This window comes from Balaenoptera borealis (genome assembly GCF_965194805.1).
Source record: "Balaenoptera borealis genome assembly, chromosome: 11".
NCBI classification, from domain to species: domain Eukaryota; kingdom Metazoa; phylum Chordata; class Mammalia; order Artiodactyla; family Balaenopteridae; genus Balaenoptera; species Balaenoptera borealis.
In genome coordinates, this window is record NC_138868.1 from 109,133,169 (window position 1) to 109,141,090 (window position 7,922).

General features: G+C 43.7%; 1 long non-coding RNA gene across 1 annotated transcript in view; it reads left to right on the top strand.

The window, feature by feature from the left end:
* The window catches only part of LOC309606252, a 371,740-nt gene extending 364,693 nt beyond the window's left edge, over window positions 1-7,047 (top strand). The window contains exon 9 of the long non-coding RNA XR_014231717.1: window positions 5,868-7,047. This is a non-coding gene — a long non-coding RNA (uncharacterized lncRNA). The remainder of the gene's footprint in view (window positions 1-5,867) is intronic.
* The last annotated feature ends 875 nt before the right edge of the window (window positions 7,048-7,922 follow it).

The following is a 7,922-nucleotide window of genomic DNA, read 5'->3' on the forward strand; positions in this document are numbered from 1 at the left end:
ATATGCTGTTGGATTCTGCTTGCTAGTATTTTGTTGAGGATTTTTGCATCTATGTTCATCAGTGATATTGGCCTGTAGTTTTCTTTCTTTGTGACATCTTTGTCTGGTTTTGGTATCAGGGTGATGGTGACCTCGTAGAATGAGTTGGGAAGTGTTCCTCCCTCTGCAATATTTTGGAAGACTTTGAGAAGGATAGGTGTTAGCTCTTCTCTAAATGTTTGATAGAATTCGCCAGTGAAGCCATCTGGTCCTGGGCTTTTGTATGTTGGAAGATTTTTAATCACAGTTTCAATTTCAGTGCTTGTGATTGGTCTGTTCATATTTTCTATTTCTTCCTGGTTCAGTCTCGGCAGGTTGTGCATTTCTAAGAATCTGTCCATTTCTTCCAGGTTGTCCATTTTATTGGCATAGAGTTGCTTGTAGTAATCTCTCATGATCGTTTGTATTTCTGCAGTGTCAGTGGTTACTTCTCCTTTTTCATTTCTAATTCTATTGATTTGAGTCTTCTCCCTTTTTCTCTTGATGAGTCTGGCTAATGGTTTGTCAATTTTGTTTATCTTCTCGAAGAACCAGCTTTTAGTTTCATTGATTTTTGCTATTGTTTCCTTCATTTCTTTTTCATTTATTTCTGATCTGATCTTTGTGATTTCTTTCCTTCTGCTAGCTTTGGGGTTTTTTTGCTCTTCTTTCTCTAATTGCTTTAGGTGCAAGGTTAGGTTGTTTATTCGAGATGTTTCCTGTTTCTTGAGGTAGGCTTGTATTGCTATAAACTTCCCTCTTAGAACTGCTTTTGCTGCGTCCCATAGGTTTTGGGTCGTCGTGTCTCCATTGTCATTTGTTTCTAGGTATTTTTTGATTTCCCCTTTGATTTCTTCAGTGATCACTTCGTTATTAAGTAGTGTATTGTGTAGCCTCCACGTGTTTGTATTTTTTACAGATCTTTTCCTGTAATTGATATCTAGTCTCATAGTGTTGTGGTCGGAAAAGATACTTGATGCGATTTCAATTTTCTTAAATTTACCAAGGCTTGATTTGTGACCCAAGATATGATCTATCCTGGAGAATATTCCATGAGCACTTGAGAAAAATGTGTATTCTGTTGTTTTTGGGTGGACTGTCCTATAAATATCAGTTAAGTCCATCTTGTTTAATGTATCATTTAAAGCTTGTGTTTCCTTATTTATTTTCATTTTGGATGATCTGTCCATTGGTGAAAGTGGGGTGTTAAAGTCCCCTACTATGATTGTGTTACTGTCGATTTCCCCTTTTATGGCTGTTAGTATTTGCCTTATGTATTGAGGTGCTCCTATGTTGGGTGCATAAATATTTACAATTGTTATACCTTCCTCTTGGATCGATCCCTTGATCATTATATAGTGTCCTTCTTTGTCTCTTGTAATAGTCTTTATTTTAAAGTCTATTTTGTCTGATATGAGAATTGCTACTCCAGCTTTCTTTTGATTTCCATTTGCATGGAATATCTTTTTCCATCCCCTCACTTTCAGTCTGTATGTGTCTCTAGGTCTGAAGTGGGTCTCTTGTAGACAGCATATATATGGGTCTTGTTTGTGTATCCATTCAGCCAGTCTGTGTCTTTTGGTGGGAGCATTTAATCCATTTACATTCAAGGTAATTATCGATATGTATGTTCCTATTCCCATTTTCTTAAATGTTTTGGGTTTGTTATTGTAGGTGTTTTCCTTCTCTTGTGTTTCTTGCCTAGAGAAATTCCTTTAGCATTTGTTGTAAAGCTGGTTTGGTGGTGCTGAACTCTCTCAGCTTTTGCTTGTCTGTAAAGGTTTTAATTTCTCCGTCAAATCTGAATGAGATCCTTGCTGGGTAGAGTAACCTTGGTTTTAGGTTTTTTTCCTTCATCACTTTAACTATATCCTGCCACTCCCTTCTGGCTTGCAGAGTTTCTGCTGAAAGATCAGCTGTTAACCTTATGGGGATTCCCTTGTGTGTTATTTGTTGTTTTTCCCTTGCTGCTTTTAATATGTTTTCTTTATATTTAATTTTTGATAGTTTGATTAATATGTGTCTTGGCATGTTTCTCCTTGGATTTATCCTGTATGGGACTCTCTGTGCTTCCAGGACTTGATTAACTATTTCCTTTCCCATATTAGGGAAGTTTTCAACTATAATCTCTTCAAATATTTTCTCAGTCCCTTTCTTTTTCTCTTCTTCTTCTGGGACCTCTATAATTCGAATGTTGGTGCATTTAATGTTGTCCCAGAGGTCTCTGAGACTGTCCTCAGTTCTTTTCATTCTTTTTTCTTTATTCTGCTCTGCAGTAGTTATTTCCACTATTTTATCTTCCAGGTCACTTATGCGTTCTTCTGCCTCAGTTATTCTGCTATTGATCCCATCTACAGTATTTTTAATTTCATTTATTGTCTTGTTCATCTCTGGTGTGTTTTGACTCTGCTCCTTCACCTGCTGTGTGTTTTTTTTAAAAATTTTATTTATTTATTTATTTATTTATTTATGGCTGTGTTGGGTCTTAGTCTCTGTGCAAGGGCTTTCTCTAGTTGCGGCAAGTGGGGGCCACTATTCATCGCGGCACAGGCCTCTCACTATCGCGGCCTTTTGTTGCGGAGCACGGGCTCCAGATGTGCAGTCTCAGTAATTGTGGCTCACGGGCCTAGTTGCTCAGCAGCATGTGGGATCTTCCCAGACCAGGGCTCGAACCCGTGTCCCCTGCATTAGCAGGCAGATTCTCAACCACTGTGCCACCAGGGAAGCCCTGCTGTGTGTTTTTTGTCTTCTCATTTTGCTTATCTTACTGTGTTTGGGGTCTCCTTTTCACAGGCTGCAGGTTCGTAGTTCCCATTGTTTTTGGTATCTGTCCCCAGTGGCTAAGGTTGGTTCAGTGGGTTGTGTAGGCTTCCTGGTGGAGGGGACTAGTGCCTGTGTTCTGGTGGATGAGGCTGGATCTTGTCTTTCTGGTGGGCACGTCCACGTCTGGTGATGTGTTTTGGGGTGTCTGTGGCCTTATTATGATTTTAGGCAGCCTCTCTGCTAATGGATGGGGCTGTGTTCCTGTCTTGCTAGTTGTTTGGCATAGGGTGTCCAGCACTGTAGCTTGCTGGTTGTTGAGCGAAGCTGGGTCTTGATGTTGAGATGGAGATCTCTGAGAGATTTTCGCCGTTTGGTATTACGTGGAGCTGGGAGGTCTCTTGTGGACCAGTGTCCTGAAGTTGGCTCTCCCACCTCAGAGGCACAGCCCTGATGCCTGGCTGGAGCACCAAGAGCCTTTCATCCACACGGCTCAGAATAAAAGGGAGAAAAAAAATAGAAAGAAAGAAAGAAAGAGGGTAAAATAAAATAAAATAAAGCTATTATAATAAAAAGATAAGAAAAAGAAATTATTAAGAATAAATTTATTAAGAAGAAAAAAAGAATTTTTTTAATGTTTTAAAAATAGATTTATTAATTTTTATAATAAAAAATAAGAAAAATTTTTTTTAATTTTTTAAAATAAAAAATATGAAAAAACTTATTAAAAAATTTTTTTAATTTCTAAAAGTAGAAAATAAGGAAAAAATTATTAAGAAAACATTTATTAGGAAAAAAAATTTTTTTAAGTAAAAAAAGAATAAAGAAAAAAAAAAAAAAAAACGGACGGACCTAACCCTAGGACTAATGGTGAAAGCAAAGCTATACAGACAAAATCTCACCCAGAAGCATACACATATACACTCACAAAAAAAGGAAAAGGGGAAAAATTAATATATCCTGCTCCCAAAGTCCACCTCCTGAATTTGGGATGATTCGTTGTCTATTCAGGTATTCAACAGATGCAGGCACATCAAGTTGTTTGTGGAGCTTTAATCCGCTGCTCCTGAGGCTGCTGGGCGGGATTTCCCTTTCTCTTCTTTGTTCGCACAGCTCCCGGGGTTCAGCTTTGGATTTGGACCCGCCTCTGCGTGTAGGTCGCCTGAGGGCGTCTGTTCTTTGCTCACACAGGACGGGGTTAAAGGAGCAGCTGCTTCGGGGGCTCTGGCTCACTCAGGCTGGGGGGAGGGAGCGGTACAGAGGAGGCGGGGCGAGCCTGCGGCGTCAGAGGCGTCGTGACGTTGCAGCAGCCCGAGGCGCGCCGTGCATTCTCCCGGGAAGTTGTCCCTGTATCGCGGGAGCCTGGCCGTGGCGGGCTGCAGAGGCTCCCGGGAGGGGCGGTGTGGAGAGTGACCTGTGCTCGCACACAGGCTTCTTGGTGGCGGCAGCAGCAGCCTTAGCGTCTCCTGCCCGTTTCTGGGGTCCGCGCTGACAACCGCGGCTCGTGCCCGTCTCTGGAGCTCGTTTAGGCGGCGCTCTGAATCCCCTCTCCTCGCGCACCAGGAAACAAAGAGGTAAGAAAAAGTCTCTTGCCTCTTCGGCAGCTGCAGCCTTTTTCCCGGACTCCCTCCCAGCTCGCCGTGGCGCACTAACCCCTTCAGGCTGTGTTCACGCCGCCAACCCCCGTCCTCTCCCTGCGATCCGCCCGAAGCCCGAGCCTCAGCTCCCAGCCCCGCCCGCCCCGGCGGGGGAGCAGACAAGCCTCTCGGGCTGGTGAGCGCTGCTCGGCGCCGAGCCTCCGTGCGGGAACCTCTCCGCTTTGCCCTCCGCACCCCTGTGGCTGCGCTCTCCTCCGTGGCTCCGAAGCTTCCCCCCTCCGCCACCCGCAGTCTCTGCCCGCGAAGGGACTTCCTAGTGCGTGGAAACCTTTCCTCCTTCACGGCTCCCTCCTGCTGGTGCAGGTCCCGTCCCTATTCTTTTGTCTCTGTTATTTCTTTTTTCTTTTGCCCTACCCAAGTACGTGGGGAGTTTCTTGCCTTTTGGGAGGTCTGACGTTTTCTGCCAGCGTTCAGTGGGTGTTCTGTGGGAGCAGTTCCACGTGTAGAAGTATTTCTAATGTATCTGTGGGAAGGAAGGTGATCTCCGCGTCTTACTCTTCCGCCATCTTGCCCAGACCCTCTCCACACTCATTTCTTGATGAATAAAGTCATCAAACGTGAAAATGGAAAGACACTTTCTCTTATTTACTGACATTGTCAGACTCACTCTCGTGCCCTGAATCAGAGATCAGGGCTTTCACTGTCCATTTTCATCCCCTCACCTTGTTCTTGCAGCAAGAAGTTTCGTTTACCCCTGAGGTCCTCCTTCCACTTTGGATTTCAGGGTGCAAAAAAAAAAAAAAAACCTTTGAGAGCAATGTCCAGGCAGAGCTGTTAGTTATTATTTATCTGTGCCTGGGTGTCTTAGTAGACTGTATGTCTAAATGAGGGGGGAAATTGCTCTATAAATAAAGCAACAATCACCCCATGGCTCTACCGCGTGGGAGAACTCACAGACCAAAATCTGCGACAGATGATCTGTCATTCCCTAGACCCCCTCCCCACCCTTAAAGCCTACCTACCACATGCTCATGCCTTCTTTATCCTTTTCTCCTCTCCTGGGCAACGAGATGTGACAGGTGGACATTTTCTGAGTATAAACGTTTTCAAACAAGATGGATGGGCTGAGTCCATGGGCTGAGCATATACTGTTGGGAAACTTAGCTCCTGGCTGAGTGTTAACGATGCTTTCTTCCCCAGTGTGCCCTGGTTTATTTAAGAACAGTTTATAAGCGCTACCTCTGGAGCCGTGTCTGTATCTCTGTTGTTATTTATGTCTATGAAGATTATGTATTTCAGTAATGTACTTTATTCTCAGACATTGTGACATTAGTTGCAAAATGATGTCTGTGATTGACACGGGGTTGTGTGTATCACATACTTTCTTCTCTGATCTTTATGAGATCTTGGTTCTGATTGGCTTGTTTATGCCCCACAATCACACCTTGAGATGTACAGGGACGATATGACGCCTCCTTTTCCTTATCGTAGGTAAGTTGAGGCACAGATCAGAGACGTGTCTTGCCCAAGATCAAATGATCAGATGTCTAGACATTTGAAGAACCTGGACTTGAATTCATCCTTTGACTCTAAATCCTGGACTGTCTTCACACTCATGATTCCTGACCTTGGAAAGGTTGTCTTCAATACTCCTGCCTTGTTCCTGCATGGGCTCCTCGGTGACTTGGAAACCGCACATGGTGGAGGCCAAGGTCAGGGCTGACAGAGGTGTAAGTGCCCAGGACCCTAGCCTTCCAGTGAGACGCACGCTGCCATCACCACCATCATGACTGAGCAGACAGACTTCCCAATCTACCCCCGGCCCTGGGCTAAGTGAACAAGAGAAAGGTGTGATCTAACCACAGCACCAGTCCATTCTGTGTGCAATACATTTGTAGGCATTAGTTAACAAGGGATGTGTACAAGCAGTAAAATATATAATATCTCCCAAAATAAGAACAGCTTTAATGTGTTAGCTTTCCTGATTATAAAAGCAACACGTTTACTGCAAACAACATGGAAAGTACAGAAACCTATGGAAAAGAACGTGAACATCAATTATTTCCCATTCCCCAAAGGAACCCGAGGCAAACATCTTGGCTGGACTCTCTCCAGGTACAGGTCTCGCTCACCTGCCCACGAGCCTCTGCAGGAGGCAACACGGGTCCCTCCATCTCTGCTCTTCCGACATGGCTGCTTTAGTACCAGCTATAAACACAAACAAATTTAGTCAATTCTAGAGGGTGCCAATGGAAAAAAAGAAAATCCGGTTTGCTGTGGCTGTAACATATCAGTTCTTAAACTTTATAAGATCATAGACCTCTCTGAGATTTTGATGAAAGCCGTGGATACTTCTCAGAGAAAAAAAAATCTGTCGACATACACAGGATACTTTGCATATAACATTAAGGAATTCAGGAATTCTACCTGTAATTCCCCTGAAGCCCTATCAAGTCAGAAAGTCTCCTGCTGTAAATGAAGAAAGAAGTATTCATAACTCTTATCACAATCCATATTTATATATTTGTTTACTTATGTAATATTTCTCTCTCCCACTAGATTATGAGTTTCACAATAGCAGAGATGGTTTATTTTATTCAAAGATGTACAGGCGGTGCCTGGTAGCTAAGATGTCTCAGTTATTTGTGAAATGAAGTAACAAATGAACGAATGAATGTGTGCGTACGGGTGTTCCTTTGCGCCAGCAGCGACTTATGCATGATGTAAATAGGAGGACTAGTTAGGGAAAAAATAGGAAGGGGGAAGTTTGTATCTGCTTTTTTTATACAGGTATAAAAAAAGATGGTAGGGTAGGGTGCCATTTTGCGAAGAGATAGTATTAGTTGTTTGGCGGGGGTGGGGATTATAAATTTTTCATCCAGGTAGGGAGAGCAGCAGTAGCCTGGGTCCTTGGAAACCCTGCCTCATGGTCTCATCACAGGAGGATCTTTTCATCTACTTGGTAGATGTTGTCTGACCCGGATGCATGATGGGAGGGTATAACCCGACATTGCTCACCATTTTTCCTCCTTCCCATTTATGTTCTTCCAAATGCCTACTTTTCCCTGAATTCAATACCGGTCTGCTCAGGATCCAGCCTCTGTCTCCCTCATACTCAGTGTCTGGAAGCTCATATCAGATTGCTCACAAACAATGAATTCCTTATTGGCTACGTTTCCATGGAAGACAATGGTCTTTACTCCAAATCATTGGTCCTGCCGGTGACTAGGTTTGCCTCTGCAATGCCCCTTGGGCTGCATTCCACTAGATTCCTTCTTGGAAGTTCAGGCTTGAATGTGTCATGCAGCTGTGCTTCAGAGAGAGAAAGAGGGGTTAAGTGATGTACAGAGCAGGGTGTCATCTCTTGGTCTCTGCTGCTTGTCATTACCTTGTGCAGTGTACTCAGCACTAATCTCGCAATCAACACAAATATGCTTGGTGAGCTGAGCAGTGCAAAGCAATAAACTGGATGGGAAGGTTAGATCACAGCCATGCGAAGGGGGCGAGAGGCACAGGCGGGGTGGGTGGGAAAGAGCAGGGACCCGT